Here is a 27,270-nt window from a genome sequence, read left to right on the forward strand (position 1 = left end):
GACCAGTCTATACCTACCAATGTAATCCCTGCTTTCTCTCCTCGCTGCATTTCTTCTCATCGCCACAGACACTCCTAGGGATGTTAGAATGTGAACAGCACCCCAAAACAGCCCACCGGAGCAACTGCCACACCAGACTGGACCTTACTCAGCTGAGTAACCCTCGTGAGGTATTTGCTGGCCCCAATTCATCACAGCATTCAAGCTTTTGTTTACATCTATTCAAAATTAATACGTTTTTAAACACAGATTTAACTTTTAGTACTGAAGTGAATTGCGGAATTTAGGCCTCAGTTGAGATATGTATAGCGAGTTCTGTTTGTTGTGCCCCAATAACAAATACGAACACCCACCAGGCATGACACATACTGGGCTTTTGCTCTTACTTCTCACTTTCTTGTTACAATGCAAGTTCTATTCCACATCCCCATTCTGTGTGTGTAATGTGCCTGACCCCTATAAAGATGGTCAAATAAATATCTGGTGACCTCATAAGTATGAAAATAACCTTATTTGAAAGAAAAAGTCTATCTTCAGGGGGTTTGGCAGTAACTTTCAATTATTTTTAATTGCCTGGAAAATGAAAGTAAGAAAATAGTGTGGTATAAATGTTAGGGCACATTATTAAGCCGCTTTCATAATATCTTAGGCATAAGCTTAGCAGACAAAAAGGGTTTTTTTAAGCCTCGGTCATCTGTTCAATATGAATGGACTGTCTGTTTCCATACTTCCTGAAGGGGTAACTGAACTGAAATATTCCATGATAGAAACCAGATTCATCTTGACCTGGTAGGCAATGAGAACTCCGCAAAACCTTCAAAATTTGGGTTTAATTACAAACCACCATGGAGTCTGGACTACAGCCTGAGATCAGAAATAACAAAGAAAGGAGCTGAGAGAAAGTTTGGAACTATAAACACTAATTTCCCTTCCCCCACTTTCCTTTCCTTAAACCTTGGGATGGGTTTTTTCCTTCTTATTGTCAACACAACTGACTTAGAAACTGCAAAGCAAGCACGATTTCCAAGGCAGCAGTCTAAGCCTGCCTGCCTTTCTTCTCGTGGAATTATGCTATCACAACACTGACACTGCATCAACCGCATCATGGGAAGCAACACAGAACTGAAATTCGGCGCTGGTATTGTGATGGCTTCCAAGTCTCATATTTTATTTTCTTCTTTTGTCTGAGACGTTGAAGCCTCAAACCAGTTGCGAGTTGAACTTTTCTAATGAAGCCTATAAATGCAGTAATTGAAACACACAGGACTTGAACCGTTGTACGTTAAAAACCATCGTGAGCAGCTTAGCTAAAACAAAGCAAGCAAAACCTTACATAAGCATAGGTTTGTGGCCTTCCATATTTTGGGCAGACTAGAACTGTGCTGTACTTTTGCCTAAACTGTGGTATTAATTAGCAATAAATGCCTGACCCCAAAGTCTTGGGACTAGGAAAAGACCGAATCAGGCCCTCTCTCCAAGGAAGCAAACACCGTAACATCAGTATGAGCAGGAGGATGATCAGACCTGTGCAGAAGGAACGTAACTGCTCGGTAACACAAGTAGTTTCACAGGGTCTGCATTTCAATGCTGTTTTCATACATCCAGTATTCAACAAATTAAAAAAAAACAATCAAGGAAAGAGATGATGCGTATCCATCTAGAACAGGGACAGGAAATCTCTGTCTAATGAGAGAAGCTGAAGCGAGGGTGGATCATGCACAGAAGGGAACTTAATAACCATAGGCTGAGTCCTGTACAGGAAATTGTGATAACATAGATGAAGGGCTTAGATCTGTGGGGTGGCATGAGAAATGTCAAACATCTGCATTCAGACACATGCTCCCTTGCTTCTGAAAGGAAGGAAGGAAGAGGAGAACTACCGGTCATTTTCAAGAGGACAGATTTGGGCACGAGGTCCTATGCTGCTGGTCTTTGCAGTGCTACTGTGTATTCCTGGACAATTCAATATGTACGTGCACCACATATACCAGACTAAGGCATTGAGTTGATGTCTGCACTTGCATACACATTTATTGTTGCTACAGAGAGACAAGAACAACCACCAGGAAGACGACTGTGTGGAAAAATGTCCTGACACCTTCCTAAAATGACCAAAACAATTTTGCTTCTTGCAAAGAGAAATTCCTTCTGTTCTGTAGCTCTGGAAGACAATTTTCCTTATTCTCTCTCCACAATGTTGCCATGATCACCCCTCCCGTGCACACACACCCCCCCCCCCCCCCCGCAACAGGTCCATAAAAGACTACTTGCTGTGTTACCTTCACAAATCTGACTTAAATGCAGCAGGTAACAGACTAATAATGAAAATCCAGGCAAACAATCTCTTGCAGTGTCACTCATTGTACCAGCACAATCAGTCACATCTGATATGAAGAATCAAACAACAATGCAGTCCTCCAGTACTGGAAGATGGGTAGTCCTATGGTTTGCTTTGATCTTTGAAGTTCCCCATAAGGATAATTTAACCAATCTTACATTGCCAGAGCTTTACTTGGTTTAAAGGGTGTATAAAAGAAACACAAAACCATGAGAATAAACTGGACTTCACATATCTGCAAACCACCATACACTGAAGTCTCTTGCTGCACTGAAACACCAAAAGAAAAAAAATGCTCAAGTCAAACATGAAAGAAAAATCCGAAATTAGACTGACATGCATTCACTTGTGCAACCCAACGTAACATAGACAAAGTCATGGTTCAGATGTTACTGTTATAAAGGTGGTGTTAGGGGTGAAGAGATGTTCCAACTAATGTTTTTTATTTATTTTATTCCCTGCTTAACCATGAGACTGTGTGTCACCAACTCCAGTCCCTGGATCTTTACTTATCTCATATTAAGGATGTCTCTGTTCCATTTTTCTGAGATTGAACATAAAAAAAGGAAAAAAAAAGTTAACTTGAAGGTTTAATGGAATATACCTATGGCAGTTGAAGTCCAAGACCTGCACTGGAAATAGAGCAATGAAATATTACACTGGTCACTACCCCAGAAGGACAAGGTGTGTAGCTGGCTGAAAATCATTCATCTCTCTGTGCAAGGCACCAACCTGGGAGGAGTCCTGAGAAGGTAATGTACCATACTGAAATCATGCAAAAGTGGACAGGGTGGGTTTGGTGGAGGGATGACTCCAGACAGGGTAGGTTTTTGTCTCCTCAAGGAGAAAAAAAATAACAGCTTGCTGGTATAAATGCACCGTACAGTCTATGGTGTAAATTTAGCTTAGAAAGCATGAATCAGAGGGAAGTTGACATTTCACCTAAAGAAACACTACCGAGGCTGAGAAAAATAAAATTTCGTCTTGAGGAGAATCTTGCCAGCCAACAACGGGAACAAAAATTATCACCTTTAGGTAGATAGAAAACTAAATTTACCTGGTGCAACAGCCAAAAGCCTTGAACACATTAAGGCAAAAATCCTTTGCAGTCATCTAAGCTCTCCCATACAGGCTTGAGGATTATTTTCCAAGAAATTTGGGCAGGATCTCCCAATCACAATAGCAAGACTTTTGCTTAAGAGGGAAAAGAACGGAACTATGCTGCAAATTCCTCACCTCTGCTAAACTCTTTCCGACAAACTTGCAATCCTGTACTCAACAAGGCCAAGTTTAGTCAACTTCCGTAAGAAACAGGCTGAGCCATTATTGTACAGAAACAAAATTCTGCAAATGGAACAGGGAATGGAGGTAAAGCAGCAAATTTCAGGAGGAGGGAATGAAAAATTATTTGAAATAAGAAATAGAATCCCACGCCTTTATTAAAAAACATAGATTAATTTTGTGTTTATCATTTCAACTGCTGCTGAAGTGGAAGGAAGGAACTGTGGGAAACCAGGCAAATAATGCCTGGCTCAGCTGTTCAGGGTAGCAGCTGTCCTGAAATCCTCATTGGAGGGAACAAGCCAGGAGGTCATGGAAGTCATGATTATTTAGAATGAAGAGGGGAAACAATAGGTTGGGGCCCTCTGTCTTCTTGCCTTTCTCATGTCTTTTGTTAGCTGTTGCCTTCCCAGAATAGCCGGCTGGCTGTATTCTAGGCAGATCTGGGTTTGGTTTTGTACATGCATTTTTTCCCCTGCAGCTTCATAATTAAGAAAAAGAAAAAAAAAAAAAAAGTTGACACCTCCATCTCCCCCATATTTATGTGTCTGACTCGCATGCACCTCTTCCAATTACCTTCAGTTGACCAAGAAGGCAGTTGGAGGCTTTAGGTTCTTCCCCAAGGGGTAGTATAACTCAGCTCAAAACAGAGACAGTCCCTTGAAATTTAGTTTTTATAGATCCCTCTCCTCTGTTGAGTTTCTCTCCTAGGGCAAAGCCAATGCCTAGGAGACATTACTAACAAACCTGTCAAAATCACTGCTTTGCCTGCAGGCAGGAATACTGCTGCTGCTCCAGTGTCACCGAGAAACTTTACAAAGAGGGTAAAAGGTTAGTGGAGACACTTGTTCTATTTGTATTCAGTACAACCGAGCTTGAAGCATCTTGAGGGCTAATGGGGCTTGTTAACCATTCGCAAAGTTTCGTGATCAAAAATGGCCAAAAATTTGGTTTGTTAAGATTTTGGACACTGTGGTAAAACATGATTCTTCTCCTGTGCCTCTTAACCCTGATCAAACTAATGCTTACGTTACCCCAGAATGCTGGGAAACTGACTGATTTGCTGAAGAGCTTTAAAATGGCAATCCTTACATAATGGTATAGTCTAACTGTTCTGGCTTAGTAGAGCTAAAGCAAGAGTGTAAACAAGGACTTAACTGCAAAACACAACTTCCTTAGAATTTCAGATAAAGACAGAAAAGACTGGCTTTTCTTGCACAATTTTTATAACCAAGACTCACATATCCTGACTCCTACCTCATGTGGGTTTGGAGAGAAAACAAGTCTTAATTTTCACTCTAGGATGGAACTGTTGTAGTCCTGCTGACTCAAAAGATCAGGTGAAACAACGTAAAAAATGTAGTAACCTTGCTCAAACAAAAACTACATACTACAAAAAATGTAGTAACTTTAATTTAGGACTAGCAGTCAGTGGTAGATGTTCCCTTCCCTTCCCTGTTCATCCTTACTACTGTTCCATAGTAGTAAGGATGAACACAGAGCCTGCTGAAAGCTACACTGCAAATAATATTAGGGTAAATCTACGATCAGAGAAAAAACATTTCTCATTTTAAATAAATGGGGTTTCCCCCCTCATTTTTTTCTCCATACAGCTTTAATATTGACCCACAGATTAAGGAATTTTGTTGGATGCCATGAGAATTGTTTAACGGGATATTTCTTGTTTTATAATCTTGGTAAAGAGACCCATGTATGGATTTGAATAACATCTTGAAAGGAGACTGAGCATAATAAGAAGGCAGACAGATTGAAGATTAAAACTTCATTTGATCCCCAACTCCCAGGCAAAGCATGGTAACTCCTCCCCTTTCTCCACCCTACACATTCCTCATTCCTGACACCACATTAAGAGGCAGAAGGCACAAGAATAAAACCCCAACAAAATCAAGAAAGTTTCATTTTATGTTTGGGACAGGTTTGCTGTGTTTGCACAGGAGATGAAACCACAATATAATGAGATGATTTTCATTTTGGATATCCACCATCAGTAGACTTGAAATATCCTGTTGTAAAGTAGTGCTATGTGATTTACAACATCACCATACTATTTGTGAGAGCTAAAGCTTTTATTTTTTTCTAATGGTATTTGGCTTGGCTTGGTTTTCTGAACTGCTGTTGCTCTCAGGTTCAACAGAAGACATGTTTCTCTAAGCTGATTTCTCTGCGGCTGAGGATTTAATCAGATCAAAATAGCGATTAAAACATGGACTATAACCACAATCCTTAAAGGGATAGCTGCAGCATTAATCCCTCCTCCATTCCCCTTTAAAACCAGAAGTGAAGCACCATCTAATTCTGCCACAGGTACATGTCAAAAATATCTCGAAATTTTGCTACCTTCTGGGTCACCCTTCCTCTAGATAGGGTGCAAAGCTACTGGTAAGTACCAAGAAACTAAGATATGCAACTGAATTAAGGGCTGCACTTAACGCATGTGAATGCATTAACACCATCAAGACATCCTTGAAGGTGGGTTTTCTGACACTCGCTTTACTCCAACACATACACTGTAAATTTCCAGCACAGCTACCTCAGACCCTGTCAGTGCTCTTGACGTTCTTTCTTACAGTTTTCTACTCGCTACTTTGTAGGTCTGTGGTTCTTTTCATCCGTCCAAAGACAGCACGATAGCATGTTTAGAGTGGTGAAAAACAGGAGTATAAAAATGTAAATGGAGCAGCATTTCCACAGCTCTACACAGAGTGAAACAAAGGCCAAAAAAAGGCCAAAAAATGCCCAAAATGCTTTTTTAGTGACAATTAATTTCATAAATTAGTACTAGTTTTACAGCAACTTCAATCATGACCTGTATGAAGAGCCAACAAGCTATGCCATCATGCAAGAGCCCTGTTCCCGTCTTCAGACTGCACAACAAAAGCAGGCCAAGTGACTCACTCCCGCGAACGCCAGAGCTAAGGATGAAGCCTGCTGGATTCTGGCTCCTGATCCTATTCTCTAAATATGAGAAATCACTGGCAGTTTTGATGGATATTATTTTCAAAGAAAATAGATAGAAAATAGAACAAGAACAGCTTCTCCTGAACTTCATGGAAGCTCTGCATCATGAGCACCAAGGGATATTTTCAGTTATCGTAAAAGTGCATGTTTCATTGGAAGTCAACATTTATTTGGTAAGCCTACTTGGCAGTTTAGTCCTCTCCTCACTTCCATCACTGTGACACCTTTGAGATACCAGCTCCTTGGTATGTGGGATAACATCTTCTTCCAAGCTATTCTTGACACTCTACTCCTACTCCTCTTCTATGCATTTAACCATTTTGAAGCTGATTTGGGTCATGACTAATAGGATTAGATATGAAAATCATGTGCTGTTAGCAGTAGTCATTGTAGAGCTAACAGGACCCACGTGGAATGCAAGTTGGGGTAGCTTTCAGATGGGTGGGAAAGCATTCATGTTAATGTGTTCTTTCTTCACCTTTTTAATTATAATTAATATTAAAGCTGGACAAAAACCCCACCCAAAACCCTAAACCTCAACTCCACTCTTTTTAGAGTCTATTTCTTTAGTTTGCGTATCAGTCTGAAACCAAAATTCCTAACAAGGGGGGATGAAGTAGTCTTCAAGTACTGCTAGGAATAAATAGGGACACTGGATAAATAAATGCCAATAGCCTAATTTTAAGATCGACTGAATTAAACCAGGCACACTTGTTTTTTAAATCTAGGGTCACAGACCTAGGTTTTCTGCAAAATTCACTGGTTCTACCTATTTTCATCTCACTCTAGCTGATGTGAAGGGCACAAGCCATTCTCGTGGATATTTCCAATAACTGTTTCTTGTTTTCACAGAAAATACACTAAAACAGAAGAAGAGAACACCCCCCCTCCTCCCCCTTCTGACGTTTGGAGAATGATCTGTTTATCTGCTTTAGGGCAACAGTAATAGTTACAAAGGCCTGAAGGTCAGGATTATTGTATTTTATTCCTGGCTCTGCTACTGATGTTATTTGAACGGCTTTAGGTAAATCAAATAATGCATATGTTTCATTAGACTACATTAGTGTAAACAGTCTCAGAATTTCTAAAGGAGTTTGAGATTTTCAAATAAAAGGCACTACAGAAACGAGACTAATGTTTTCATAGAAAACAAAAACTAAAGAATCTAATTTTCCTAATTCTTTAATAAGGTTAAGCACCATTAATTCCAGCTGGGAAACAATTCAAGATGGAGCTCGTGAGTTTTGTCTTCTACATGTTGAGCACTGTTTTCAAGCCTTTTTCTGCAACTTCCAAATAGTTGCAGAAAACTATTGTAGGACATAGTTGTGGAAACTCCCAACAACTCCAAACATCTCAGTTTATTATTCTGAACAAGAGCATGCAGTTTAAGTCAAAAGATTTAAGTTAGTCTACAATAATGTTCTCCAAAGTTGGACATTCCACAGAAGTTGCTCTTTTTTTGTTCCTTTTCCTGACGGTTCTCACCGTAAGATGCTGTACCAAACATATCTGTAGCCTGATCCAGTATGACAGATCTTTTCAGTATGTTCTCCAACAGTAAGTTTATGTGTCAAGTTCTAACCTGACTATCTATTCGTGGAATATGGCTATTTAAAATTGGGTTCACCATAGATGAGAGATCATCTGCGTTTACATGTTTACAATGGTGTCGTCTACATTTGAGACAGATGCCTAGATTCCCTTACAGCGTTGGCAACCAGTAATTTTCCTAAGTTTATTCAGGTTCATGGACGAGACTTCCACAGAGAGAAATAAGTGTCTAAATATCCTTGAAAAACCCTCTACGAGACTGATCCCTGTTTAAAGGGGCAATGTTTAAGCATCTTTTCTCGCAGTTCACATATCAGCTGATCAAGTGTTGTTAACATCTTAGACAACATTTTTATGCCTCATGCATAAGTCAAATGTATTTTCACGGTGTTTTCTCCTCCACATGAAACAATGAGGCTAAAGAATTATTTTAATGAATGGCTCTCTTTTAATGATTACATTTTCAGTAGGACAAAAATAATTTTCCGGTTCAGAACAGCAAAGAAACCAACGTACATTACCCCCAACATACAGAAAGCCCTTGCGGTAGTAACCTGGTAGTAATCAGATAGTGACAGGCAAGTCCTTCCTGTTGGCAAAGATGTTTTACCTGTAAATGCCAGAAACTGCACCCAAAATGCAGATCACGAATAAACTGTTATCCTTGTGTAAACACATGGTTTAGCCATCATACACAAGTTACACAGTTTTGAAGGTTTTTACCACTCCAACCACATGCCTGAATCATTTTACCTGCTATATCTATGATTTTACCCATTCTGATGGGTTTATTTACAGCATTATTAGGAGAAAGTTACAATTCTGCAGGAATCATCAACAGTCTGTCTAACGTCACCTTTGTACATACAGTCCTAGTAGGACACTGTGCAACTGAACTACACATGCTCACTCCCTTGTTTTCTTTTTCCCTAGAAAGGATTCTGCAAGTTCGTCTCTAGGAGAGAAAGAGGACACCAATATATCCTATAAAGTCACAGCGCTTCTAATGTAGTGCTGAGGTTGCAGTTTTTCTCTGCCCTCTACTTCCACTTTTTCTTATGTCAGATGACATTAAAGTAACAATCAATTTTTCTGTCTGGCTCTTTCCCGCAAGTGCAAGCACCACCACTCTTCTATCCCCTTCACCCACCCCGGATCTTTCAGAGCTAGAGAAACTTGGCTGACAGCCCGTGGTTCATCAATAAGCCAGCTACATGCCTGGCGGAATAACCAGGCAGCAGTTTGTCGTCTTTCTTCTTTTTATTGGCTTATATTCAAGCCTCATGCCTAGTAAGTATGATTACTACAAAGATTAAAATTTGCAGAGGTGCAAAATAAAAATAGCGGACACACAACCTGGGCAAGGACATAGCTGTCTTACCAGTCCAGGTTTCACCTGAGTGACCGAACAAAATTAACCCCTTATGATTCCAGCGTCATACTTGATTTTAAATAAAATCTGTTTCAAATGGTCAAATAGGCATTGTACAGAACTGTCAGCTGAGTATTCCAGAGCAAATACAATGTCAGCTGTGTACTATTGAATTCTGATGTTCATCAGAAGTTTGAGCAAAATCCAGATTTTACATCTCCATGCATGCAGAGACGAATCTTTGTTTAAGGAATGCACAAGCATGATGCTTTCATTGCACTTTGCTTTACCACAGGTATGCCCAGTTCTTACGCAGAAATTTTTGATCAGGATTTAAACACCTACCTCTCTGAGCCAGTGTCTTGACTTGAATCTTGTGTGAACTGTAAAGTTTGAATTCCACCCTAAATTCATGCGAGATTCCAGCAGAAAACTTCCACAGTGCTAGCACCACTCAGCCATAGCAAGGTCACAGGGAATTTGAATCCGTAGCTCTCCCACCACCCTGCTTGCTCAGAATGGACATCATTAATGTCAGGTATATAGGAGGAATCAGTGCAACTGAGAAAAGGTTTTGCATCTACAAGACTAGGTCTCCAGAAGTTGTGCTGGCAGTGTCTTCTAGTATTGTAAACACTGAATGTACAAGAATAAGAACATTATTCATCAAAGGATGACCTGGAATCATGCACACCGAAACCCAGGAGGTACAGTAGGTACCGTCTAGGTGACCATAACAGTCACAACAAATACACACACAAGGTCCCAATTGTACAAAATATACTGAAGCAGGACAGGTAAAATTGTTGCACGCAGAATAGAATAATCCCTGGAATCCAGTAACAACCAAAGCTCTTTAATGCAACTGCCATGCCCAATGCACCTCAGTTTCCCCTGAAAATGGCTAATGTGCTATTTTGCGCGGTTTGCGTACTTTGTGTACATCAATACAAATTCAGAAAAACACACCGCCTTTCCAAATATTTTGTAAATCTGTTATTTTAAACGAAAGCTATACAACTTCTAGATGGGATAGGAATTTCTGTAAAGAAAATTAAAATTAAATATGATAAATTGAAATTTTCATTGTTACTACTGCACTGACAAAAATACGTTTACTACATGCTTAAGGAAAATAAGTAATCTTGACTTTTCACTCAATAACAAACGCATGTACCGTGGCCACACATCCTCTATCCATCGCTTACCTAGACAGGTGTCCAGAACAGATCTGCCCTGCCTGAATTATTACATCAGTGCTGACAGCCTTCTGCCTTAATACAGTTAACAGTCAATTTTGAAAAAGACTGCTGGGCTCAACAGGATTATTTCCCACTACCAAAATGGATTTTAGATCAGAGGAAAGGCACTAGACTCCCTGCTCTATAAACTAAAACCACTCTAGCGATAAAGCAAATGCTCCAGTAGCGCAAGTGCCATGCAAAATGCCCTCAGCTACCCTTCTTCAGAGCAAAAGAGGAAATCGATTTCCAAGGTTTATTCGGTCTTGGTCTCTCTCCTAAGCCTGCTCAGCAAGGCACTGCGTGTGTACCCAGAAGAGAGGGAAACCCAGCGTATCGGAGCTTTGCTGATGGACCAAAGCTGATTTTTGCAGCTTCTGCCAGAAGCTCACAGGATTTTAGGGGATGAGGGCAGCAGCGCAGGTGTCTGTGAAAATAAAGAGAAACCACTAGGTCTCCTGGGAGGACGGGCTGAGAGGAGGAGGGGAATTATTGTGGTTTAGAAAAGGGAAGGGGTTGGTCGAGAGAAATGCTATAAAAGCACCATGACGACAGAACAGGGTGACGGAAAGGTCAGTCACTTTCAATAATGCTCTTTTTTTCTTGTCCAAATGAAACACTTGGCCACGTCCACCGCCAGAGTTCAGTCGGAGGTAAATGACTAGACAGGGGGGCCGTAAACCGTCTGGAGATGGGATGCTGTTCTGCGCGGGTGAGGCCTGCCCCTCCAGCCCTCTCCCTCCTCCTTCTACCAAGGCAATTTCCACAGCAAAAGACTCCAATATTGCACCGAACAGAAGGTGCTCTTGTGCACCTCACAGGCAGAGTTGGACTGTAACTCCTATTTACCTCAAGCTAACACCTTCTGATGCCTGGAGCCCATCATGAAGGATCACAGGAGTGAAAAAGAAGGTAATTTCAATAATGAAAAAGTGATTAATCCTGATAGGCATGCAGCCCTTAGAATTACTTTTCAGCTGCTAGTGGTAGGTGGTCAAATTATACCTTTCCATCACATTTCCCAGTATACCGCACATCTCCTCGGTACATTTTTCATGAAACACTGTAAGGATTCAGAACAATTAAACCCAACCACTGAGTAATTCCCACTCCTTTTTTCCCCCCAACATGAAATCATTCTCTCTAGTGCTTTCGGAAAATAAATGTAAGTTCTAGAGCTCCAACTCAGTATTAATGTACCAAAATGGCGCATTAGAACAAGAGATGCAATACAAAAATTTATTGTTCAACAGTGGTGGGTGCTATGGCCAGCTGAATGGTCATTTGAAGTTTAAATCTATGTATGACAGGTGGAAAAGCTTCCAGGGAAGGAAAAAAAAAGATTATTGTAGAGTGAATGTTTTTTATATTATACAAATGAGGACATTTCCTGCCTATCACAACCTTCAAGACTGGGAGCTTTTCTCTTCGTTATTTATTCACTGACAACTGATCCTCCTAATTTATTTCTTAAGAGCACACGAGTGGCACATAAGCAAGTATGTCAGAGAGCAAATATACAGTACTTGACCTCCTTTACAGCAACAGACATATATTCCCGTAAAGCCAGAGTAAACCTTGGGTAGCTTTCCATTCAGTGGTAACAGCTTTCCCTTCACCACTACAGGGCGAGCTACCATGTATTTACAGAAGCTGAAAGTCTCTTTATCAAAGTAGCTGGTGTATGGCAAGTTCAAATCGCACCTTACCTGCAGTAACGTGTTTGTGTGTCTGTTACTCCTTCAGTCGATCTGCTGACTGATTAGATCTGCTGACTGATTTTACATGCTGTTCTTCATTTCTAAATCCCTCTACCTCAAGAAAGAGTTTGTTTGCCTTAAAAAACGTGGAGGGGCAGAATAACGTGATCATTTCTTACTTCCATTGAGCAAGTCGTTTTCTATTTCATTTATAAGTTTTTTAATGCTGTCCCCTTCGTACACTCCTTTGGAATAATAAAATGGAGTAGTTCCTTCTGTTCCAAGTTAAATTTAAATATGCATGACATGAGAATCTAAAAAGAATATGCAAAAAGTCCTTTTCTTCCCTACATCCTAAAACTTCAGCTCCTCCCTGGCAAACTCTGTATCGTACTTTTCCCTAGTGGTATCAGTTCTCGTCTTATAGTCGCTAACAATATCTGGCATTTCAGCTAGACGACTGGGTTGAGCTGGTGTAGCAGAGGGAACTAAAGGGATGCTTGGTTCAGGACTCTGCTGGCATTAGGGATCAATAGTATAAAAAGATTTAACTTTTCCATCAAGAATTAGAGGAAGCACTAAACATCAAAATGAAACACAGGGTGTTGTGGTTATTCTGCTTGGAAAATTTATTTACTAGGAATCTGAGTAAATCAAAAAGGAATGTTTTATATAAATACTACATTTGTATGGCTATGTTTACAGTTTCTTAGTTTACAACCTGTTCTTGGGCTCTTGTGAGTTTTGCCATTAAAAAGGCTTTACGAAATGGCTGACAGTTTTGCATCCCTTTATTTTTCATACGCTATCAGAGAGAGCATTTTCACGCATATTTTTCATCAATACAATTTTATAATCCAGTCTACAGCCTCTGCAGAAGGACCGGTGACGCTCTAAAAGTATTTAAAGAACAGCATTAAAATGGGATGCTTGGATGTGCCGAGCAGAAATAAAAGAAAAGAAGAAAGCCGGGAATGAGCAGAATGCCGCCGGCAGTAATTATAACAATACCTTGCTGCCTTTCTAAGTGTTTTGTAGCATGACTCATTAGATCCTAACAATGCCTGTAAGATAGGAAGTGTCATTATCACTATTTAATAAGTGGGGGAAACTGAGGTAGAAAAATGGGAATGTACTTGTCCAAGGTCACATACCAAACTAGTAGGAGAACAAACAGAACGTATCTTCTAACCCACAGCCTTGTACTTTCCTCTGAAGAGGTTACCCTTTAGCCAACGAACTGCTGATGTTGAATAGGTTGATGATATCCTTTCAGTAGCATCCACTGTGTTATGACTTCGTGAAGAGATCACCAGAATGGAAAAGAATTTGAGCTGTTAAATTACATAAGTGTGTAGTCACCACCTAGCAATGGAGAAAAAAGGGCTGGATATTTTCAGTTACAACTAGATTTTCTAACCAGATGGCCAGAAGAACTGACGTCACTCACATTCCAAATTATAGCGCTGCTTGAAAGCTGCTCCAGCATTAAGGATGCAACCAGGCCTGCATTCTAAGTCATTTTTCCAAGTCCCATTCTGCAAACATACCAGGAGGGTTTCTGCCGTCATTTTTGCTACGCTGTTGAAAATCTGCTTCTTCTGAGACACACCTGTCCCAAACTCCCTCATGGATGTTCACGTGTATTTTTCATGGAATGAGGTCCCAGTTCAGGCTTAGCATTTAACACAAGCTACAGAATATGGCTTAACAGGGTCCTCAGAAATCCTGAGCTTGGGAAGTTTTCTAACTTTCACTGAAAACTTCATAAAAGGAATTGTCCACTAACATTGACGGCTCCTACTTACATCACCCGGTCAGCTAGCATCGCACTGCAGAAGAAAACCCCAGGCAAGGCACCGGAATCCAGGCAGTGCAACAAGACAATGGGAAAAAGGAAGTGAACGCCTACCTGTTCTGAAGTTTTAAATTTCAGCTTCAACACAGAATCAACTGAAATATCTCAGGTCTGCTGTACTTTTTGCTGCTTTTTTAATTATAAATTTAAGAGCAACAAGTCAGCAAGAACCCAGCAGGAGCTCTGCAGCACAGGGAATGCTGGACCAGATTCAAATGTAAGAACCCTCTCCATCCCAGCTAAGTAAAATGTCTGAACAAGTTCCAAAAAAACATCAATCATTGGCTGGACATTTTCCCACCTTCAATGAAATGAAACACATACGGGGCCTGCATAACATTTTTGAACCAAGCCATTTCAGACTTATGGGAGACCAACAGAGAAAACCAGAAAGATCTGAAGCCACAATATATTGTACTTCATACTGCAGTACCTTAAGAATGGGAAAAACAACATTATGTATTTTAAAATACAATTCCTCCTGAGATCTGATATTACTATGCTTCAGGACAGCTGGCCACATTTTGATGGAATGCTAATACTGACAGGCTGCAGAGTATATACAGATGTACCGCATCCAACTGTGATAGGACTAACATTTCTGTCTTAAGAAGCTATTCACCAGAGTAAGACGACAACTTCTGGGTCTGTACTATGAACAGGGCTTAAAAACAAGAGTAGAGTCATGCACTGGATGGCATTACCATTATTTTTCTCTTCATTGCAGTAACATTTTAAGATCACCTATCAGGAGTCTGCGATTAACACATATTTGCAAAGTGTTCTCTGATCCACAGATAGAATTGCAAAGCACTATCACTATTGGCACACACAGAAAAAAGCGCAACAGGAAAGAGCTCTTTCCACTGGCTATTATCAAGATTATTATACAAAAGGAACGTCTGTAGAAGTAATCTGTTGCAAAATACACAACTTTGAAGGTGGTAGAGGTGAAGAAGTAACAAGAAGAAAATAAATTGTAGTATTTCCAGTAAGAGGTATATTTCTTCAAATCACCTCCCTGTGCAAAATAAGCCCAGTATCAGTTGTGTCTGGGAGCTGGCACATGAAAGCTTGCCAAGTTTCCATGCAAAGTAAAACCTTTTATTGGTTCAAATTTCTCTCTCCTCGCGCCCCCCCCTCCCCCCCAAAGGATTCATGGTTTGGCATGGAATGATGACATACATTATAGTTTAATTATGACGAAATATGCTAAGGAGGGATCAAAATTGGGGCGAGGGTAAAAGGAACAAAGGAAGAGAACATTAAGTAAAGTAAGAAGAAAAGAAAGGGAATTCAAGGAGCTTTTGGAAAGCCAAGAAAGGGCAGGACGTGCTACTGCTCACAATTTTAGAAGAAAAGCCAAATAAAACAGAATAGGGAATGAAAGACTTCAAAGATATACAATACTAGCCCTCAGGTAGACACCAAAATGCATCCAGAGCCTTGCTCACCCTACAGGTTACTGAACACTTGACAGGGAGAAATCCCGTCCAGTTCATTCAGGAGCATGTGCATCCCCTAGGGAAGTAACTATGGTAACTTCATGACCAAACCACAATTTGCAAATATAAGATATCTGCAGTGGGAGATGAAAATCCCAATTATAGTATTCCGTTATTTCCTTTTCCACAGTAACTGCTGTAAAAGGCCATTGAAATGAAAGACTTGTGCCTGAACTATAAAAGTTTTGACCTATCCGTGCAGGAAGAGATTAAGAAACACTCAGTAATGCCACTACAGTCATCATGGCACTGAATGTTCTTCTCAACATGGCTACTGTATGACATAATTGCCACTACACCAATTACCCAGGGCACGGGGAGTGCGCGGGGCGGTTCATTTTTTCCTCCCACAAGCATCTCATACAAAGATACCCCTTCACACATCTACTGCTTAGCTGCCAGGCTTTAACTACTTCATTTTCCAAAATGTTACATATCATAAGCCACAGACAGCACACACAATTAGAGAAACTTCTCAAGAAGGTTAATGCGGCTCTCTGTGATATTCCAACGAAGCGCTGTCTTGTCTCCTTCACCCCCGGAAAAGAGGAAAAAATACAGCAGTAAAGAGGAAACGTTGTTTTTACAGGTTGTCTTCAAAATGGTTTAGTGCTTTTGTACAAATGGAGTTTTACCTAAAATACAGATCAATTCATGTAATAGTTTATGTAATGAGAAAAGCTAATAATAGCTGCCAGTTCACAAGATGTACAACTGACAATTACGGGGGGGTGGGGCTGTGTCACTGAAATACTAGAAAAGCATTGCTTACGCTATTATTATTGGCTACTGTTCTTGCACAGAAACATGTACACACATTTTCATTATTCATTACCCACAGCCCCCTGTTGCATGACTTGGACTATCTGGCTATAACGCTGCTTCATGACTGCCCTAGTCTTGAAAAGGTCAAGTCTCATTCCTGATTGCTCTTTATGTTCACTGCTTACATTGGCTCAGAGAGCCCCAAGTCCCGACAGTAAATATGTAGTATACAACTCTCCTTGCGCTCCAGTAATCAGACCTAACTGCAGCCTGCAGAACCATCAATCACTACCACAATATTACTAAGAAAATTTGGTCTAAGTACTTGTCAGAAATAAAGAACAAACCAAGGTAATAACGCATTTATGCTGAAAATAACTAGGAAAACATGCAGGCAACTGATCAGCTTTGTGGTGGAAAGCACACACACACCGCACACAGTTATGTAATCTTCCCAAAAGCTCCCAAAGTCCCACAGCTGACTGGAAAAATTCAGTAAGTAACAAACCAACCCACTAATCTCAAGTGTTACTTAATAAACAGCCTGTATCAGGCGGTCTGCAGTCTTTCAAGTTATTATTCTTGGTCATAAGGAAAACTAACACTTTCACCAAATGAAGACATAGTGTCTAGGGGAGAATTTCAAGACTGCACTCCTAAAAAAAGAAAGTATGTTTTGCTCACCTCTGCCCCATTTCCACCAAAGCAACTGTGTGTACACTACGGACACCAGTAACTCCATGGCAAAAACACTACCCTTATTTATAAACACAAGATGCCACACACACATCTAAATTTACTAGTTGTGTTAAAAAGCACTTCTTGAGTCACTTTATAAATACTTTTAATCAGTGAAAACCACCTATTAATTGCAAACCTAATGTATTGTAGACTGAGACACTTCTATAGACTCACGAACTCTCCAAGGAACATACTGGGATTAAATAATAGTCTTAGAGTCATTAAAGGCTCTTTGCTTCTCCATGCACTGGGTTTTCTTGCACTAGCTGGTATTTTATTACACATCAGTTGTCCTAGACAATTGATTATCTATCATGATCAAGGGAGGTGAAGAAGGGTTGTTTGACTACAGCTATTAAAGATCCATGGGATTTGTTAAAAAGGGAATAATTACTCCATTGCTTTTTTAGTTTCTCTTCACTCTCCCTTCCTTGGTTATAAGAAAGTCCATTTGCATCAGGGATCACAGGCACAAGCTGGGATCTCCTGCCGCTTACTTCACTGACTGAGGTGTGCCAGACTGAATTCTCCAAGAACAACCACCCCACTCCCACCAAGCCGGTTGCTTTGTCATCACTACCATTTTACAGCTATCATAAATGTTTACGTACAATCAATATGTTAATTATGAAACAAAAACCATACTACTGATAATGTAAGTTTTATTTTTCTAAAAAACAAACCACAATAAACCCCACTTCTTATTATCAGGCAATACAAACTCAACCAAGAAACTGCAGCTAATGCACTCACAAAAGGATCTCCCTGAAATGTTAACAGGCATGAAGTCAAGGGTAACACAAAAACTGGGGATACTTCTACTGGCTGGTCTGATAAATAACTTTTGCAAGTCCTGTTCCAGCAAAGACATACATAGATTCTAGATGCTAAAATAATTTCCCACATGTGCTATGGGTAAAGGATTCAAGAACAGTACAAAAGTCAAATATTTACCTCTGTCCTCTGTAAGCACAACTTCTTGGTATTTGCACTGTATACAGAATCTATTTATTAGCGTGAAAGCAAGCTAAATTAATGTGGAAAATAAATTCAAACGGAGTAGGCAAAATACCCTATGAAACCTGTTTGTAGAGAGTTAACCCAGTATAAACTCATCAAGCAATAGGAAAAATCATCCCGTGAGAGTCTTCAAGAAAAGACTTCACAGTTTTCCTATGCAAGATCTGTCATCATGAACTTTGAACTCCGAAACCCATGTTTTAAGTGCTCGGTAAAATGCCCGAGCTCCTCCATTATTTGCACCATAGTTTATTCAATTACAAAGATGATCATAGCTTGGCAAAGCATGCTCAGTTCATTATTTTGCCAAATTTGGGCTTTACTTAAGAAAATCAGACCCAGAAGACATAGTAATGTAGGAATTTACTACAGGCATCTTAGTCTCTAGAAAAGGGAAATTATTCTCTGTGAGCACTTTCTTATCCATAGATCTCAAGCCATTATACTAACAGGTAATTATTGTCATCACTACCATTTTACACACACTGCATATAGATGAAACAACCTGCCACGTGGCAGAACCACGTCATACAAGAATAGTGCATGAAACCAAGCTTGGTAACATCATCTTCAAGGTTTTAACAAACACAGAACCAATTCCTCTCTAAATCATGTGCGGTCTGTGCAGTCCAGTCAAGTCCTTGAAAGAGTGAATATTCCAGACATACAGACAAAATAAACAGCTTTACAACCCAAACATCCAGCACAATTAGACTAAATTGTTGATCATTCCAACAGCCTAAAAAGAATAGATGATGAAGAAACATCTGTGTAAATTATAAGGATACTTACAGCCAGAGGAGCCTTACTTGAGATTTCAGGGTGCACTATAAACACTCAAAGCGGTACTCCTATAGTTTGTGCTAACTTGGAGACAGCTGTTACGCATTTATATTTTGTCAATAGAGTTTGCCGTTCCTATGCAGACTTACAGTAAGGTAGCAAATGCTTTAGTATAAACAATCTTTTTGAGAAGCATGTGTTTTTGCCCAAAGTCAATACCAACAGCTGGAATGATGGAATGCACAGATAACATGGGAAGTGAAAGAGGGCAAAGTAGGTATTACTATTTTTACTACATAGCTGAGGTGCTTTGGAATTAATCTTTAAAACAAACAACAGCAAAAATCCAAACTCCAAAAACTTTGATTCTCCCATCACTTCTGTTCCTTACCAAATACAACAATTTTATTTCACAAAGTATCCTTTACAGAAAACATTTGGGGCACAATCCTCCAACCTGCAAAGAATCTTTGCAGAAGATGACAGGACTGGTATGTGCATACTGAGGCTGCATGGAAATGCCATCTTTGCATGCAAGAGCATTCACTGGATGGAATGCTCCTGCTTGAATTTATCCACGAAACCTCCATATTCCTCTCTTTTAGAACGCTTTTCTGCTCTCATACCTAGTATGATTTCAGGTAAACTGAAAGACGGTACTGGGTGAAGGGAGTTGGTATCATTTACATTTATATACGTCTATTTAGTGTTGTGAGAAAACAATCAGGTTGCATAACAGCTATCTTGACTACTGCTACACCTACTCATTATCTTTGTCATCCTCTGAACAGTCTTATTCATTTGCTTCATTTTCTGCTAAATTAGGTTTCAAGAAGTAAGGAAGTAAATGCCTCTCTATGCATTTATAGAGCACTAAGCACAGGTCATGATTCTGGTTTCCAGCCTCTACTACAGTACGAATAATAATGAACCTGGCCTTGGTATTACTGTGAAATGGAGCCTATAATCACAACGTAAGATCAGAAAGAGCCATACTACTATTAGCATAGAAAGAAACAAATGTCAACAAATGAAGGCCAAGATGATGTCAATGGAGCTATTCCAGATTTACAGAACTGTCACAGAAAATAGTCTGAAACTTGGGGGGAAAAATTCAGACCATTCACTTGCACAGATTATCGTCCTTAGCCACAAATACTCAGAAGTGGGAGAAGATTCAACATAAATTCAATTCTTTCAATTGCCTATTCAATGTCCCAGTTTGACATAAACATGGAGTAATTCCAAATTGTTGTTGGGAAGAAAGAGAACAAAAATAATTAAAATGACTAGCTGAAACTCTTAAAAGTAGTAAATTAACTAACGCAATAGCAAGACATTTCTTCTCTCCGGTCTTTTCAGAATGAAGCTTAATCTGGATGAGAAACCGCTTAAACTTAAGCTAAAATTATGGATGTTTTTTTCCTTTCTGAAGTCAAAACTGTCTATTTAACAAGTTCTCTTTGTTAACTGTATATGCATATGCAGTTTACAAACTGAGTCAAGGGAGACATTTTGTGCCATTTTTTATATCAGTTAAGCAAAGACTTAAATCACCTATTTAGCACTCAATCTATGAGTCAACACTTCAGGAACTGACTCTCTAAATTGCTGTTTTTTTTCTATGGCAACCACCACAATGACTTAAATGAAAAATGGCAGGGGGTGTGTGTGTGTGTTAAATCTTTGCCAGCTCAGTTTCTTCTATGATCAAATTAAAAGTAAAAAATCATAGTTACTAGATGGTGAACAGTTGTCTGCAGGTTCCTCTACAGGTCATACAGAAATGCATGGAGAGGAAGGAAGAGGCAGAAGGCTGGGAAAGAACAAAATCTAGCTCAACTTATGTTCCCTGTAATCTCTTCTTTTTTCATACCAGCGGTGGCTCAGAATGCTGATGCATGTGTCTTTTGAAAGTTAACATTTAACAGAGATTTCAGGTCTACCGAATTCCAAGAAATAAAAATAAACTCTTGCCCTGCTTTAGCTGCCAGCTGAGGCCAATGTTTACTGAGGGGAGCGCTAGCAGCCAAGGAGATTTTAGGGTGGAAAAGTTCCAGCAAACTTGCTGGCCTATGCCCCCCTACCACATACACAATTTCCAGGCAAGCAGCTTGGACCCAACTACTGCTTTTCTCTGCACATGCATGCCTCCTTATCAAACTTTTTCAGCTACACGTTATTAGCAGTGTTATTACAAATAATCAGATTTATTGTGGCCATATACAAGGGTAAACTTAACAGCCTCCCTAGCGTGCTAGGCACTATTCATATTCAACACCTCAGTCCCAAGCACATCACCACCGAAGCATATCCTTCAGTGTGCAACGGCACAAGATCATAACGCCTTCCATTGACGAGTCCAGGGCGAGGCTGTCGAAATAAGGAGGATTACAACCGAAGTGTCTCACCCTCCAGACCATGTTGCAATTAAGATATTTGAAACTGACTTTCCTACAGTCACGTGTCTGGACTGTCAAAATAAAAGGGCAAATGTGGTTAAGTTTAGTAAGTGTTCTACGTTTTGTTCTAAAACCAACTACTATTTGGAGAAATTCTTCATTTTCTAGGCACTTTTCAATGCTGACCTTTCGTCTGCAGCTAAAATGCCCTTCAAATTGACACTGTTCAAAAATGTCAGGACATCAGGACATCCAACAGGAATAGCCAGATTCTAAACAACACATGTATGGACAATGCAAACCAACATTAAGAATAACAAAATCCCACGTGAGCTAGTCCATCTTCTTACCACAAAATTACTTTCCACTGTCGGCCAGACAGGTGATGATCCTCTGTGTATGTCTCTACTTTGCCCTGTACTTTCACCCGTCTTATCCCCAGGTAAAAATACCAGCATACAACAGGCAGATGCAACATTATTTGACAAGAAAATTATCTCTGTTTAGTAAAAAAGGAAAGATACACTGGACTGCCTGAAGCAAGCATACATTTATGCTGAGATTGTCTTTAATGTGCAAGATTCTGATGGGTTTCTTCTCTTCTTTGAAACAATCTCTTCTCGGTGAAAGCAGTATCTAAACTAGAGCATGCTTTTTGAGTATTTCTGAGGATATTATCTGCCTGTAAAAGCAATTATACGGAGCCCTAAGGTGCAAATAATTATGCCCACAAAGTAAAGAATTTGTTCCTTGATTTGTCTTGATTCCTAATGTAAAATGTGGAAGCAAGAAGAGCCCAAAATGTGACACACTTTTATCAGCACAGGAAAGTTCACATAAGCCAGAACTAATGATTTCTTTCAAATACCAAAGTTCTATGACATAGCATTTCTGAGAGAGGTACCATTAGGTCTCAAAAAGAGGGAAATTCCTTACCATGAGGAACAACTGAATATTCTACCGTGAGAAACTGCACTGATGGGGTTTTTTTACTTCAGCTGTATATGCCTGTATATGTCCTTTGACTATTTCTGAAGTCAATAAAACCAAAACCAAGGGGGAAAAAAAAGACAGAAATTCTGTCTGGTTTCTACACAAAAACATAAATTGCTCCCAGCTTCCCTGAAACCCAGCTCCAGGTCTGATCAGAAAACAAGTTCCCAAATCTCAGCAACCTCAGCCCAAGTTTGAGTTACAATGACACCTAAAACCACCCTAGAATTTCCTTCTAGTTTGAGGTCTGTGACAACTGCAAGGAGAGACCACCAGTTCTTGTTTAGGACTGCTTCAGTTTCTGCCATGAATGAAATGAGGGTGGGGGTCTCAACCCTAGTTATATCGCAGCCCAAAGCTACAGAATGGAGGATCAAATCCTGCAAGACTGCAGGATTCCCGCTGAATACAGAAAACATGGTAAAGGGTTTACAAGGACAGGTTAGTACCAACGGCTGGCTGGAGTTGTTCTGTCTTGCTAAGGCTAGAGATGCAAGCAGTTTCAGAAAGCATCCAAAAAAACTAACTATTTAAAAATCAACATCTCTCAAGAGGATGGAAGCCAGAGTATTAATCTGAGGGCAGATAATTTCTTCTTGATCTGTTTTGGTTCCTTCTGCATCCTGATCAGAACACATAATGCCCTGCCACTTTACAGGAAGCTACAAGAACTCCCTAGATCAAGATCTTAAGAGACATCTTCTATACCAGGCAGATGGAGAGCAAGATGATAAAACTCATTCACTTCCATTAAGAGAAAAGTTGCAGGGGCTTTTATCTGATGTCAGAGGTTGCTACTGGAACACTTGAAATGCACCTAGTGAATGGTAACTTACAATGTAGATGGAAAGCGAGGGGTAGCAGTCTTCCTAAAAGAGTGGAGCACAAAGCTTGCCGAGATCGACTTAAAAATCTAAGAAAGGCAAGGGAGAGTTTGGAACCACTTGCATGAAACACTGGCTCCATTAATCTCCAACTCTGCAGATCATCCAGAGGCTCTGACAGAAATACAGCCTTAAAGCACCTCTGTGATCTACCATGGGTGAACCCTAATTTGTTTCCCACACCACTGGACATACCAGCGGGGTTCAGCTATCAACTAAATTGGCTTCAGAGTCAGAAACCACCCCTGCTTAAAGCACACCTCTGTAAAAGATACATGTATTTCAGTCTGACTTTGCAAGCCTGGGAAGTCAAAAACCACTACGTACAATTCAAGAATGTGGGAAGAGGGGTGAAATCAAGATTCCACCTTCAGAGCACACGAGGATCACATTTCTTCTCCACCCCAAACTCCCCTCACCACCCCTCTACCCCCTCCTTCTTCTCCTTTTTTAATACTCTTCCAGGTCTGGCAACCCGTATGTTTTTTTTTCCTCCATAGAAACCGACACAACAGCTAGTTCGAGCCAGCCTCCAGCTCCACAAACACAGCCTGGCCCAAGGCAGACTCAAGAGAAACACGGAGACATGGAAAGAAATGTCCAGGATACCCACAGGCTGCCAAGCACATCTGATCCTTCAAGGTATTGTTCTAAACTACTCAGGATAAAGGCAACAGTCCCATCTATCTAGTACTGTGAGGCCTATCCAGGAAAGCAAAAGAATGTTGTGCCCTCTACTCCACACCACAAACAGAATTTTACAGCAACAGAATTTTGCTAACTTCTTCTTCCTTTTTATCTGCCTCCTTTTTTTCTCTCCAACAGCTAGCAGGAGAATGAACACTTACAAAAGGAGAGGGATCAGGTATCCACACACAGGCTCAGAGGGCCTCTAGAACACTAACCAGACTGCATAATCCTAAAACCCCTGAATAAAAACTGAACAGCTCATTCGCATTTCTTTGCAAATAATATTTGCACAAAAAATTGACCTAAATATGTTCTGTTCCCTATTAAAAAGACATCTGTGACATGCGAAAAAATACAAAGACAACTCTCAAAAAGGTTATGCTGGTTTCCAAAGAGAAATAAAACTAGTGGCAATGGTAGACCAGCGAAGATCTCCAGTCTAAAAGCTGCTCTAAAAGAATTAACATTCCTTCTCCCAAACTCTGTTCCACATGACAACCCTTCTGAGCAACCAGTAATTCACAGGTGTTCCCTTTCCTGGATATGACTGCTAACAGAACCAAACCAAGACCACCGCTGCCTCGGGGGAGTAGCTACAGAGATCCATTCATCCATGAGCCATGTCTTCAGTCCTTTGGACTTCTGTGTCTTCCCATCTACAGCAAAAGCGCCCACGTTTCTGGAAAAAGACTATCAATGCCAGCAGCTCCAGAACCCTGTTTCATACAGCGGTGAGCGAGTACAGTTACTTTAACTTGTTCTTCCTCTCTGATAGGGCAGAGCTGTCTGAACGAAATGGCCCTGGAGATTTCCCTAGAACAGGCTGACTGCCTCTACTGTGTAAAAAACCTGCTGTTCATCTAGTTATGTTCACGTAACACTCTTGACAGCCTTGCTCTTGCAAATGGGATGTTTCTTTGGAGTTTTTTGTACTAACAAGCAATGAAAGAGGTCTGCTGCTGACTGGCACTGCCCATGCTCTGGAAGATGCTTACACAGCTCTGAAGGTGCTATCTGGACTCCAACAGCACTGTGGCCAACCCAAACATGGTAAATATTTATCTTTTACAGTAAATATTATCTTTTCCTTTCTCACTTTCCCTTGGAGTATGGAGATGAACTTAATGAGATAGGTCAAAGGTTTTAATGTGTATTGTACTTCACTGACACAAGCACAGTATCTTATTTTGGAACTTTTACTGCCTCAAGTCATCTTGAGATTAAGAACAGTTTTGTAATTACAAGAAAAAAAATTGTTTAATCATCATTTGCATAATCATATACCTTTGCTATTCTTCGTCTAGCTTCATCAATCTCCATGTGCCAATAAAAATAACAGCTCACCCCAAAACTGAGACCTGATGGAAGAAAACTGAAAACAAAGTAAAACAAAGTCTTTTTGGCTATCTGCTGCTCCATTTTAGCTCTTCGGTGCTCACTGCCCCATGGCGAATTTCACAGCATATCCCACTAGACATCGGCACTCCAATGCCTTTGAAGCATTTCTGAAACACCACTCAGCTCACTGAAACACTGAGCCTGTATGCACAGCATGACACATGCTGCCCCAGCCTTTCACAAACCTCTAAGTCATGTATCAAAAAGGACACTGTAAATCACCCACTGACCTTAAATTGTTGTTTTATTTGGGTCACATCCTTCTAATACAGCTTCTCTTAAGCCAATGGTTGCAGCTAACAAATAATTATAGGAGGAGGGGACACGGGAGACTTCACACCTTAAACACAAAATGTTACAAGCAGAAACCAACGATGGCCAGAAGGACACATGAAATGGTCCCCCATCTTCAGACTAATACACAATACTGTGAATCAGGACTCTGGAGTTCTTTTTCTACCCTGATGTATATGGACAGATCCTTGAGCCTCTCCCGCATGTTCTCATGCATATATAAAATAATGGTATTATGAAACAGTACCTATCACAGACATTTAAGGACAAATTCAAACACAGCACAAAAATAATGTGCACAGAATCACACTAAATAAGCAGCCATTTGTCATGACAGTTTACAACACTGCAGCATACATCATTTATACATGACTTTGCAGACATCAAAACACATACAAATAAGAGAGACGTATTTAACTGACTTTCTGCAGTTGAAGAAACAGACACAAGAGGACACAGTAATTTGCCACAACAAGCCAGTACAACGAATAACAAAACCCAATTCTTCTGAAATTCTGTTCTGTGCCCCACCATACAGAATAAGAACGGCTCTGCTATGCATCAAAAGCCGTGTGTAGCTATTAGTCAGTTCTCCTCTATCTAAGCAACAAGGATTTATGTTTGCAAGAGCAGAAGACTGTTTCCAACGTTAAAATGAAGTTCTGAGTGGAGAGACTGTGAGAAAATACCTTGGTGGATACTGATTGGCTTCAATACTGTACAGCATTTCACTCAAAAAATCTTCATACAACAAACTGACGCAAGAGAGGAGAACAATGAAGAAGTAATAAATAGAATAAATTATGTATTTTTAAGTTTAGGGGTTTCTGTGGTGGTTTGGGGTTTTTTTTGCCTTTCAACAGAAGAAGCCTCAAAGCTTTGAAGAAAAAGATTTCCAAAAGGTCAGAGTAAGTGAACTCCCAGCCTTGCACTATTAGAATTATTTTTCTGCAATGTTAGCTAAGAAAAACAGCATAGCTACAGAGTATAGAAATGCCAAGTGAAAACAATTCCTGTTATCAAAAGAGGCAAGCTCAAAGCTCGCTTGCTGCTGTTTTCCTCACAATCTGCAGGAAACACTAGCGTCCCTTGTGCACTCATTGGCCTCCCCTGTGCACTCAGAAAGCAGTAAGGGACAACAGAACAGGCCACCGAAAGATTGCGAGTGGAAAGCTAAAGGAATCCAGCTATTTGGAGAGGAGAAGAAAAAGGGCAGAGACTGCTCACAGCAAACTACATCACCCTGTAGGCTGTGAAAACAGCATGGGCTGGACAAGTTTGGTGACTTCTGCTTTTGTGGGGTCCCTCAGGGCAAATGGTGATTCAGTCCTGGAAAGAAGGAAGTTCCAGCACTCCCTTCCCTCTCCTCTCTTTAAGGATAGACAGACAGAAGGCTGTGGAGCACCATCAGAGAAGCTGGCATTATACTAGACCCCATCTGCTCCTCCATGCTGTCAGAGAGAGAATACGGT

At 40.3% G+C, this 27,270-nt stretch overlaps 1 protein-coding gene across 1 annotated transcript in view; it reads right to left on the reverse strand.

Annotated features, from left to right (window-relative positions):
• SKI (SKI proto-oncogene) overlaps window positions 1-27,270 on the reverse strand; it is a 116,172-nt gene that overhangs the window by 24,437 nt on the left and 64,465 nt on the right. The window lies entirely within an intron of this gene.

The sequence above is a fragment of the Phaethon lepturus genome, unplaced genomic scaffold (assembly GCF_000687285.1).
Source record: "Phaethon lepturus isolate BGI_N335 unplaced genomic scaffold, ASM68728v1 scaffold12225, whole genome shotgun sequence".
Classification (NCBI taxonomy): Eukaryota; Metazoa; Chordata; class Aves; order Phaethontiformes; family Phaethontidae; genus Phaethon; species Phaethon lepturus.